Source organism: Schistocerca serialis, chromosome 10 (genome assembly GCF_023864345.2).
Source record: "Schistocerca serialis cubense isolate TAMUIC-IGC-003099 chromosome 10, iqSchSeri2.2, whole genome shotgun sequence".
NCBI classification, from domain to species: Eukaryota; Metazoa; Arthropoda; class Insecta; order Orthoptera; family Acrididae; genus Schistocerca; species Schistocerca serialis.
The window spans coordinates 57,370,410-57,383,001 of record NC_064647.1 but is presented as its reverse complement, the minus strand read 5'-3'; the positions used below and the strand labels follow the sequence as shown (position 1 = coordinate 57,383,001).

General features: G+C 44.7%; 1 non-coding gene across 1 annotated transcript; it reads right to left on the bottom strand.

Annotated features, from left to right (window-relative positions):
• Positions 1–303: 303 nt before the first annotated feature.
• Trnad-guc (transfer RNA aspartic acid (anticodon GUC)) lies at positions 304–375 on the bottom strand. The gene has a single exon. It is a non-coding gene; the product is annotated as a tRNA-Asp (tRNA).
• Between the last annotated feature and the right edge of the window lie 12,217 nt (positions 376–12,592).

The following is a 12,592-nucleotide window of genomic DNA, read 5'->3' as shown; positions in this document are numbered from 1 at the left end:
AATGTTTTGGGATTTGGTATCTGTTCTTATAATAAACGTCTACGTTGTTTGAGAGCAAACAGTTAGAAAGAACCCGGGCCAAGTTATTGCGTAATTGGTAGTTGATGACTAGAAAACTACTTTGAAAAGTGAGCAGAAAAAAAAATGTTTAATAGCTTAGGTGAGTTGCTCCGAGGTTTTCGTGGTGAATTATACATTTTACGCTTGAAGATACGTATATTGAAGGAGCACGGAAGCATCAGATGCACAGATGGAATAAAGATACATACAGGCAGAGGTTTGTTTACACGTAACAAAAAATTTCTCCCCGGCCGGGAATCGAACCCGGGTCTCCCGCGTGACACGCGGGGATACTAACCACTATACTACCGAGGACTTCAAACAATTTTTGTGATGCTCACAGTGTTAGGAGTAAAGAATACAGAGCATGAGGCACTGTGGGTCGTTATTGCATTATTTGGGGCCATTGTGAAAATATGGTGGCGTTGCTCTAAAGTAATATATGTAATATCGCATTATATACAAAATTTTCACATTGTGTTTTCATCACTAGAGCTCATATACTGATGCTGATGCTGGGCGCGAGAGACATGAGGGAAGGGTGGGGGGACTTTTTTTGCGACAGAAGCAAGAGTACAGAGAATCACAGAAATAAATTACAGAATATACAATGTAAGTTATCAGGTAAAAATGACTGACTGTAAGGGCATGGAAGATTGCATCATGGAAGATTACAGAGTGGACGACCTCAAGAGTATTTGGAGTTGCTAGAAATACGAGCGGCTTTCAATAAGTAATGCAACACTTTTTTTCTGCAAGCAGGTTGGTTTTATTCAAGATTACAATACACCATATTACTCCCCACTCTTTTGGATACAAAATACTTGTGTGAGGCCTTGCGATGTCATTGGGAAGGAGAAGTTCGTTTGCAATTTTGTGGCGACGAACACGCTGAAGTCGCTTCTTCAGTTTCCTGAGGGCAGCGCAGTACACTTCAGAGTTGATGTTTGCACCATGAAGGAACGCATCTAGCAGAATAAACCCAGTGGCACCCACGTTCGAGTACCGCAACTGCTCGACGAGTGTGTCAGCTCTGGCAACAGAGACGTCCAGCTGTGGAGCGAGGTGTCTGACCGTGGTCAGTCGGCCACCTCCAGTGAGAGTGTCCGCACGTTCCAACACTGCAGGAGTCACACCTGTGTGCGGCCGGACACCACGCGGGTGATCGGACAGGTCTGCGCGACATTCTTGCGATGCTGACGGACGCCGCGCCCAACGACTAGCAATGCTTTTGATCACTGCCGGGTCTCCATAGACATTGTGCAAGCGCCTGTGAATATCTGAGAGCTCTGGTCTTCAGCCAAAATAAACTCAGTGGCAGCTCTCTTGCTGAAACGCACCTGCGTTGCAGACTCCATTTTGAGGGCTACGTATAGCGCTGCCACCTATCGGAGCTTCATGAAACTGTAGGGAATGAAGCGCGAATATTCCACGATGTCGCACAACTAGTTCTGCATCTTTTAAACCGAAACTGGGCGAGGAAAAAAATGCTGCAGTACGTACTGAACGCCCACGGTTTATCTTTGTCAGTTCAGGACGCGGCACAGAGCTGGTAGCAGAGCAAGTGATCAGTAGTTTGCGTTGGCCCGCCGTCGTAGTTTGTAGTAAATTCTCACTCGTGGAGATTAATCCGTATCTACCGACTCCAAAGCGTGGGCGATTGGTAGAACATGTTGGCAGTCCACTTCTGTTGGTGGTCAGGAGAGAGATTTTCGTATGGTACAGACCAGTGAGGATCGTGTACTCCATGTGCCTAGCTATGGATGGACTCTTTTTGCAGGATGCTGTTGGTTTTGTAACGTCCCCTTAGAAAAATTAATGAATTACAGTGCTGGTAAAACCCTAAGTTGTTTGATTTTCAAACAGCTGATCAAAACTGAACGTACTCAGACAGTCACTAAAGTGACACACAATATTTTTAGCGCAACGCAATCTGACTTTCAGTAATCCCTACAAAAGAATGGCCCTGACTAACATTAACCTATACCTTTCATGAATCACTTACCTCACAAAAACCTTCGTTACTCGAACTACTGCAATACAGCGAGCGTCACTATTGCCAGTTGCATAAAAGATTCTAACCACTGAAGGCACTAACTACTGATAGACATAGTTAGCAAATAAAATATTTTGATAGAGAACAAACACTGTATTTACCTTAATAGTGTTCAAAAGTCATAATATATATATATCAGTTCATGACATCCAGTCTTACAAAGTTACTGTCTCTGTCCAGATCATCCGCTCTCAAAACTCCGCCATCTGACTCCCCACATCCGCCACTGCTAGCGACTCACCTCCAACTGCGCAAAGCTAGGTGCTGTTAACATCCAACTGCCCAACACTACAATAGCAAACAACAATGTAAACCAGCCACAGACTGCACACAGCACAGCCAGTGATTTTCATACAGAGCGCTACGTGGCGTTACCAGTAAAAAAACCTAAACAGCCTACTTATAGTTTTCATGAAGCTTTTTCGGGGCGTCAGTCTCTGGACGGTTAGTACACAATAACGTGATGGCTGGCTCGGCTTGATGACGAAGTTTTTTCTTTCCACGCTGCTAGCAGCCTCATGACATATGTATGGGGGAGGGACACTTGCTAAGTGACGTCCAGTAATAAATGAATGTGTTTCATTTGGAGCCTTGAAGTATTTGGTGTGACCATATCTGTACTAGAGAAGCCACGTGTGTATTTCCACAGAGTAGCAGACTGATAAGACCGTTGTTGTTAAAGTACGTGACTGAGAGTCCCGTGCACTGCTTGTCATCTTCCTAAGGATGTCATTTCTGGCTTCCAATTCCACGCTTGTTATTTCTGGCTTCCACTTTCAGGCCTGTGTTACGGCAGTGCTGCTCGTAAGCCTACAAGCGATCAAATGTGACGCCTAACCGTTATTCACATGCACTATTCTGACATCTCAATAATTTCACTAGCAAACAACGTGTAGATTTCCGACATGATTTTTACCTTCTTGTGTCATCATTTTATTTTTAAACAAACACCATGTATCGGAATTTTTTGATCGTTTTTGGTTATTTTTCGGACAGCACTGTAAATTATCCCATCTCCCTAGTTGGAACCTCCATTATTGCGTACATCGAAAGTTCTTTGCAGTGAGTGTCAGTACTTGCGACTGCAGAGACGTTCAAAGTCTTATGGCAAATGTTCTGTCGATTTATTTATCTAAAATAAATTAGAAAGCACTGTTATTACACAATACAAGAAGATCCACGTCACTACCGACGGGATACTTTGCCTCCCAAAACAAACGAAGGAAACGATGTTGGGTGCTTTTTAAAAATTTACACGGCAGTGAGTACACTCTGTGCTGATGCGTAATAATTATCCTCACGAGAAAGCGTACAAGGAATACCGAGTGCTGCTTTTTTATCTACGAGTATTACAGTAGAGACAGAAAGCGTGCGTCGTTGTCAGCCATGACAAAGGTATCATCCCACAGCCTCATACAAAACTAAAGCGCATTGAGAATTTGGCGAAGATAATAGGTAAAGAGGAGGAGGAGGAGATTAGTGTTTAACGTCCCGTCGACAACGAGGACATTAGAGACGGAGCGCAAGCTCGGGTGAGGGAAGGATGGGGAAGGAAATCGGCCGTGCCCTTTCAAAGGAACCATCCCGGCATTTGCCTGAAGCGATTTAGGGAAATCACGGAAAACCTAAATCAGGATGGCCGGAGACGGGATTGAACCGTCGTCCTCCCGAATGCGAGTCCAGTGTGCTAACCACTGCGCCACCTCGCTAGGTAATAGGTAAAGACTTAGATATTTTACAGTGTTCAAAAAGTTGCCGAAGCTGATTTAGCGAAGTTGAAACATGATGTAAGAACAAAGCAATTACAGACATTGGCTGCGAGTGGGCATTGGTTGAAATCATTGTGCTGGACTGGGATTCGAACCCAGGTTTCCAGCTTACTAGGCAGTTGGTCTGACCACTGAGCCATCTGGACACAATGGTCATTGCAACTGCACGAACTACCCTAGCACGCCTCCTGTCAGACCCAAATTCTCAACTTATCTACACACTTGTAATGTAGTGTCCCTTGTCCATTACCCTTATTACTCGTGGCATCTCTTATGAGATATGAAGAGAACAAATGAATTTTCAGATATTTCCATTGTTGTCCCCAACAATCACCACTCAGTACACGCTGTCAATCGAAACAGTCTAATCAACCGTAATTAAATATTATGTGCAACAGTTCAAGAAGGCATAAATGTCAAATACGTTACTCAAAATCCTTATGGTGTAGACTAATAAGTATAAGTGTTTGAACAGGGACCTGCAGAGATTTCCGTTGTTGCAGCCTGTGAAGTTGTGGTGCCTTAAGTGGAGTGCAGCAGTCTCAGAACACAGAAAGAGCCTTGAACCGCTTGGAGGGCGCTGCCAAAACAGTCTCTGTAAGGTAAGTGGATCAATTTACTTTAATCAGCGGGTATTTGGACGTCTCAGGGTAGCTACAGTAGTGGAAGTCAGTATAAAGACATGGGTATATGTAGGAAAATAAACATTACCGCTTGAAATAGTGCACAATGTAGATGCGGTAGTAGAGACCCAGTATACCGGAAAATGCTGTCCAGTGGTACCACATTTGAAGTCAGCAGTACAGTATCTACATCTACATATACACTCCGCTAGCCACCAAGCGGTGGGTGGCGGAGGGCACAATTCGCGAGAAAGTCATATTTCCCCTCCTCTGTTGCACTAGCCGATCGCGCGAGGGAAAAACGACTGCCTGAACGCCCCAGTACGAGCTCTAATTTCCCTTATCTTTGAATGGTGATCATTGCGCGATTTTAAAGTTGGTGGTAATAATATATACTCTACAGCCTCGGCGAAGATCCGATTTCGAAATTTAGTGAGCAGCCCCTTCCGTCTAGCGCTCCGTCTATCTGCAAGTGCGTCCCACTTCAAACTTTCTATGAGATTTGTAACGCTCTAGCGATGGCTAAATGTACCAGTCACAAATGTTGCCGTTCTTCTTTGGACCTTCTCAATCTCTTGAATTAGACCCAACTGGTAAGGGTCCCATACAGACGAAGAATACTCTAAGACTGGACGAACTAGCCGGCCGAAGTGGCCGTGCGGTTAAAGGCGCTGCAGTCTGGAACCGCAAGACCGCTACGGTCGCAGGTTCGAATCCTGCCTCGGGCATGGATGTTTGTGGTGTCCTTAGGTTAGTTAGGTTTAACTAGTTCTAAGTTCTAGGGGACTAATGACCTCAGCAGTTGAGTCCCATAGTGCTCAGAGCCATTTGAACCATTTGAACTGGACGAACTGACGTGTTGTAAACAATTTCCTTTGTTGAAGGACTGCATCGCTTCAGGATTCTACCAATAAACCGCAATCTAGAGTTCGCCTTCCCGTTACTTGTGTAATCTGATCATTCCATTTGAGATCACTTCGAATAGTCATACCCAAATACTTGACGGATGTTACCGCTTCCAGAGACTGGGCATTTATTTAGTACTCGTACATTAATGAGGATTTTCGCCTTGTTATACGCAGTACGTTACACTTACTAATATTGAGAGGTAACTGCCAGTCATTACACCACGCATTTATTTTCTGCAAATCCTCTTTGATTTGTTCACAACTTTCGTGTGATACTACTTTCCTGTAGACGACAGCATCATCGGTAAGCTGTCTAATGCCACTGTCAATACCATCAACCATATCGTTTATGTCAATCGTAAAAAGCAGCGGATCTATTACGCTGACATGGGGCACACCTGAAGTTACGCTTGTTTCTGTTGAAGTATCCCCATTCAGGACGACACACTGCTCTCTGTCTGTTAGAAAACTTTCTATCCAATCGTATATGTCATCGGATTGCACTTTTTCGAGCAAGCGACAGTGCAGAACTGAGTCGAACGCCTTTCGAAAGTCGAACCGGTATCTAGAGCCTGTTGTATATCATGCACAAAGAGGGCCAGCTGTGTCTCACATGACCGCTGTTTCCTAAAACCGTGCTGGTTTCTGCAGATGAGCTTCTCAGAGTCTAGAAAGGTCATTATGTCTGAACACAAAATACGTCCCATGATTCTACAACAAATCGATGTCAGTGAAATTGGCCGGTAATTATGTGCATCCGATTTTCTACCCTTTTTATAGGGCCTTCTTCCAGTCCCGTGGAATATAACAAGACATCAACAGTTCAGGCGGGAGAAGGTGGCACATGTTATAAAGACAGTCAGCTCTGTCCAGTGTTAGTGTGTGCGTACATGCAATAGTACAGATCCGGTAAACCTGCAAATTCTGTCGAATGGTACTGCATTTGAAATCAGTAGTACAGTATATAACAAGACATCAACAATTCAGGCGGGAGAAGGGGTACTTGGTATAAAGACAGTGGGTTCTGCGCGGTGTTAACTGTGTACGAACGTGCTGTTACTGCAGATGGCAAACGGAACCCATTAGTGATAAAGTAAACCACGATTGTGACAGCGCCACGAGGCAAACAGTTATCACGTGATGAAAAAGCAAAAATCGGTGCGTACAAGGAAATGGGACTCACTAACTGTCAAGAAGTTGAACCGTTCAAGTTCAGTGATGGATAATTTCACTGGACTGGGCGCACGATATGGACAGAACAATGCGCAATGTAGAAGATTATCTGAGGCATCGAAACGGTTATTTTTGCGCAGAGCAAGGGCCGCAAATTGTTATTCTTCTCAACTTGTTGCTGATTTACAGGTGCCAGTAACTTCCAGACGTGTACGACAAATTTTGTTAAATGTTAAAACATCTTGCTTTTGAGAGACGACTGCAGAACCTTGTTCTAACACCCAAATATAAACAGGCTAGACTGGAGTTTGTTGAGAAACGTATGTCATTCACTTTAAAATGGGATAAAGCAATCTTCAGTGATACGAAGAAGTTTAATTTAAATGGTCCGGATGGATTTCAATATTGTTAATCTGAGAACATAACAGCAGGTAAGAATGAGTAGAAATTTTTGTGGTGGAAGTGTTATGATTTGGGCAGCCTTCTGCACTTAGGTGGCAGTAAATCATGCATTGCTTGGCTGAACACTAAAGGGAAGTGTAGCATGTACATTGGGGTGCTAGAGACTGTATGAGGACCTAGTTTCCAAAGTACAGGTTGTTTCGAAATTAATATACAGGTTTTAAGGCTTTGTAGCATTTATTACATTCAGCTTGCAATTATAAATAACACACCAAAAGCAACTAAAACAGTTTTGTGTGTACACCTGCGCGCCAAGGGAAAAGCGCGGAACGACAAAGATTGACTGAAGAACGTGTTGAGATAGTGAGAGTCTTTCACGTTTAGCCCCAAGAAATCAGTTCGGAAGGCTAATAATCAATTAGTAGTTCCAGTGACGTCTGTGCAGAGACTTTTAAGGAAACAAAATTACGTCCTTATCGTTTGCAGCTGTTAAGAGCTCTAAAGCCTAGAGACTATGATCTACGTGCCAACATTGCAAACGAAATGTTGCTGCATGACGATGAAAATTTTCAGCATGTCGTCCTCAGTGATGAATCGACATTTCACCTAAGTGAAAATGCGAACACAAATAATGTGCGCATCTACAGATCAGCAAATACCCACGAGATGGTATAGTTGCAACGAGCCTCCCCTAAATTGAATGTTTTTTGGTGCCATATCCAGGCAGAGAGTTTGTGGGCCTTTCTTTTTCGGTGAAGCAACTCTTAACTGGTGTTTCTTATCTTTACACGGCAGAACCATGGCTCTCTCCTCAGTTGGAAGAAGCTTCAGTAGAACTTTACTCGGCAGCTAAATGGTGCGCCGTCTCACTGGCATAACTCAGTACGCGATTGGTTAAACGACGTTGTACCCGACCGCTTGATTGGCCCCAAGTGGCCGGATGACAGAACTTGTTTTGCATGACCACCATTTTCACATACGATCTTACGCCATGCGACTTTTCCCTTTGGGACTTAATGAAGAACCATGTGTATAAGTGTATATGTGTCCGCTACTAGCTGATCCACGCGACCTTAGAAACAGCATTGTTGTAACAATTTCTGCAGGCACACTGATCAAGGTATGGAGAGAACTCGCCTGTCGACTCGATGAGCGACAGATGGTGGTCACGTTGAACACTTGCTAGGAAAACTGTCTGAGGTGCTCTTTCATTTTGTGTATTTTTTATAATTTTAAGTTGAATGTAGCAAATGCTATAGAGTTTTAAAACCCGTATATTCATTTTGAAACACCATGTAAAATGTTTCAAGATAATGCATGCGATGCAAATGAAACTTGACATTTGAGAGGGTGAATACGTCGTTCTGCGGCGGCAACGTTTCGACAAGTTTCCTACTTGTCATCTTAAGGCGAAGTGTTGGGGTTGTTTATGTGATGTCATTCGATATTAAGCTCAGTTGGTAGAGCACTAGACTGCAAAATGCAAAGGGCCCGAATTCGAGTCTCGGTCCGGCACACAGTTTTAATCTGCCAGGAAGTTTCATATCAGCGCACACTCCGCTGCAGAGTGAAAATCTCATTCTGGCCTCATTCGATATTATTGCAGTGAGATTAGAAAATTTTGTCACATTTATGAAGAACTCGGCAGTATGAGCCCACTTATAACTATAACGTCGCACCCCTCCGGTCTGGATGCATGCGCTACTTCGTTTGGGAAGGTTACCATAAAGCCATTTCATTCTCTCCCGACGCAAGCTAGCGCACGGTTGTTTTAACATGTCCTCTGTATTCTGGACACTGCAACTGGGACGGAGTTTTCGTCTAAGCTGGGCCCACGCGTATTCCGTCGTGGAGAGATGTGAGGAGTACCTGAACATCGCGCAGACACATAACAGACACACGTCCCGTGTGTAGTGAAGCATTGTTCTGTTGAAAAATAGCACAAGACGCTATCGTATGAGAAATAACATTCGAGGACGCGGGATGTCCGTGGCGTTCCGTTGCGCCGTGAGAGTCCCTTCAGACACTACTGGCGATGAGCTGGAGTCACGCCCGATATCTCACCACGTCCTAAACAGTAGGCGTAAGGCTACTGCGCCTCTCCAAAACATTAAAAGAATGAGACCTCTCCCCAAGTCACCACTGTACTCTTCGGTCATACAGGCTGGTCGAGAACCGCGACTCATCACTGAACGCAATGCGATACCCTTCATCAGCAGTCCATGGCTCAAAAGTGGCATCACCACTCGAAAAGTAGCCGATTGTTCTGTGGTGTTAACGGCAGCCTACGCACCGGCCGGTAATTCCGTAGTCCGGCTGCTGTTAATCTGCGGCCAGTGAATGTTGCAGGGAGTCCATTACTCGCTCTGGGTTGGCAGCTGCGGATCTGAAGGGGCTACGATGTGCTCGGTGCACAGTACTGCGATCCTCCCTTGTGGTCCTCTGACGTGGTCGACCGGATCCTTCACGACGTGTATGTCCGCTCTCACGTTTCCACGCAGTCCAGTGTCGGATCGCTGTCACGTCCAAAAGCCTCACAAATCTGTTTATTGCACGATTCGACCAGCCGGCCAAATGTATACCCACAATGAGGCCCCTTTCAAATCCTTTCAGGTGCTGATAATGCGGTTTGACACGAGTACGCGTACGCCGCATCTTCGTGTCCCTCATAGTTATCACTCAACATCTGACTTTGTTCACGCCTCGTACACTATGTGATTATAAGCATCCGGACACCTGGCTGAATTGCTGGAATTCAATATGGCGTTGGCCCACCCTTTGCCTTGATGACCGCTTCCACTCTTGCAGGCAAACGCTCAATCAGGTGCTAGAAGGTTTCTTGGGGAATGGCAGCCCATTCTCCACGGAGTGCTGCACTGAGGAGAGGTATTGATGTCGGTCGGTGATGCCTGGCACGAAATCGGCTTTCCAAAACATCCCAAAAGTGTTCTATACGATTCGTGTCACGACTTTGTGCAGGCTAGGCCATTACAGGCATCTTATTGTCGTGTAACCACTCCGCCACAGGCAGTGAATTATGAACAGGTGCTCGATCGTGATGAAAGGTGCAATCTTCATCCCCCGAATTGCTCTTCAACAGTGGGAAGCAAGAAGCTGCTTAAAACATCAATGTAGGCCTGTGCTGTGATAGTGCCACGCAAAACAACAAGGGGTGCAAGTCGTCTCCATGCAAAACCCGACCACACCATAACACCACCGCCTCCGAAATTTACTGTTGGCAGTACACACGCTGGCATTCGCCATACCCACACCCTGCCGTCGGATCACCACAGTGGTTCGTCACTCCACACAACGTTTTTTCAGTGTTCAATTGCTCAGCGTTTACGCTCCTTACACCAACCGAGGCGTCGTCTTACATTTACCGGCGGGATGTGTGGCTTATGAGCAGCCGTTCGACCATGAAATCCAAGTTTTCTGACCTCCCGCCTAACTGTCATAGCACTTGCAGTGGATCCTGATCCAGTTTGGAATTCCTGTGTGATGGGCCGGAATAGATGTCTGCCTATTACACATTACGACCCTCTTCAACTGTCGGCGGTCTCCGTCAGTCAACAGACGAGGTCGGCCTGTACGCTTATGTTCAGTACGTGCCCTCTCACGTTTTCACTTTACTATCACATCGGAAATAGTGGACCTAGGGATGTGTAGGAGTGTGGAAATGGCGCGTACAGTCGTATGACACAAGTGACACCCAATCACCCCATTCTGCTCCCTCACGATGTCTAATGACTACTGAGGTCGCTGATATGGAGTACTTGGCAGCGAGCGACAGTACCATGCACCTATTATGAGAAAATATGTATTTGGGGGTGTCCGGATACTATTGATCACAAAGTGTATATAGCCTACCGCACCTGGCAACAACACTAAACACGAATAACACTAAGGCACTCTGTTGACTGCCCTACTAGTCACAGGAAATCGCAGCTCTAATGATTGATATTCCCGCCGATTGTGTGCACGTGTAAAAGTTCTGTTGACATCAGACCATGTCTTCTGGGTGCTTCAGTTGTTTTTTCAGTTACTATATTGTATTTGTTCTTACTACAGTGAAGTTTATGTGACGTTTGCCACTGTCCAGGGATGTTACAAAACTCACACCTTTCGCACTCAGTCGCTTTTCTTTAGTTTCCAATATTAACTTGACATGTACCTTACGGCAATCTTCAGTTGCCCATATGTTGTTAGTGCGTTAGTTTCTGTTCTAAACACTTCTCACAAATACGATTATTCTGCTGGTTCTAGTGACCTATTATTTTAGCCGTTACGAATTGGTACTTTTAAGTCACGTCTTTAATGTATATAGAGTTAAGGCTCGGGGTTTGACCTGTTTGTATTCATTAGTCTTCGGAGATGAGAAAGAGTGAATAAATTGTTCCTTCCCTGAAATACGGGGTTTATTACGTGGACTAAATAGAGGGAAATTTGAGATGAAACGGCTTTTGTCCAACTAAGTGGTTACACTGACATATTTCTTTCTAAACTTCATATCAAACTCTAATGATGTTTCTTCAATTCAGCTGTGGTTTTGATGTATTCTGTATAGACACAAACAGCGGATCTGTTAAGCACTATTCATTGGCACTGAAGTCTTAAACAAGTTCCTGGAGATTTTATACTTATCGTCTGTCTGTAGCCTGAGTTCCAGTCTGCAATCGCGAATTCAGTGTCAGCTTATTTTTCTTCCAGTCTTCCATTGATGCCAACGTTGGGACAAAGAGACTTCCCTTCAGTTTATCAAACTGTCAGTTGAATGATGGCTTTGGAATCATTTCTTTTATAAGGCGATTCGTGTGCAACTCTAACGGTGTCACGCACTATTCATGAGTGCTGGTGCCTCTACTATCTGGGATTAGTTTAATTTTTGTGGTTAGAGTACCCTCAGTTAATGACGACAGTATCGACTGTCATATAATGAGACCATATGTATGCAAACTGACATCGAAAAACTTCCCAACTCGGTCGACACCCAAATTTGACTTTACTCACTCTGGGGGGAACACTCCTTTCTGGAGTCGGATGCTTGCGTGAGGCGCTCACATCACTTCCTCTTGTCTATAGATTCCGGTTCCATTCCGCTTATCGAGTCAATAAAGCTAGCGTGACTTCCTTACTGCTTGGAAAGTAAAGGAACGTTTCCATTCTTCTGTCTTTTTATTGTCATTACATAGTAGTGCTAATTAGGTACACACCTTTGTAAACACTGATTGTGAAGCGACGCTTTTGTCCTAATTGTGCGACATATAGATTACGTACTCCTGCAATGCAGACAATATTTCTCCATTCAGTCTTATGTTAGATAAAATGCAGCAATGTCCATCATTGTCGCTCACAAGAGAATGATACGTTAAACTGTTGTCTGGTCAAGTGCGTCTGTTTGTTCGTCTGTAACACGCGACTAACAATGCTCCGAGGTATCGCTCCCAAAGTATGTCATGGTGCTATGAGAAAAAAGTTCACACACATAGCCGGCCGAAGTGGCCGTGCGGTTAAAGGCGCTGCAGTCTGGAACCGCAAGACCGCTACGGTCGCAGGTTCGAATCCTGCCTCGGGCATGGATGTTTGTGATGTCCTTAGGTT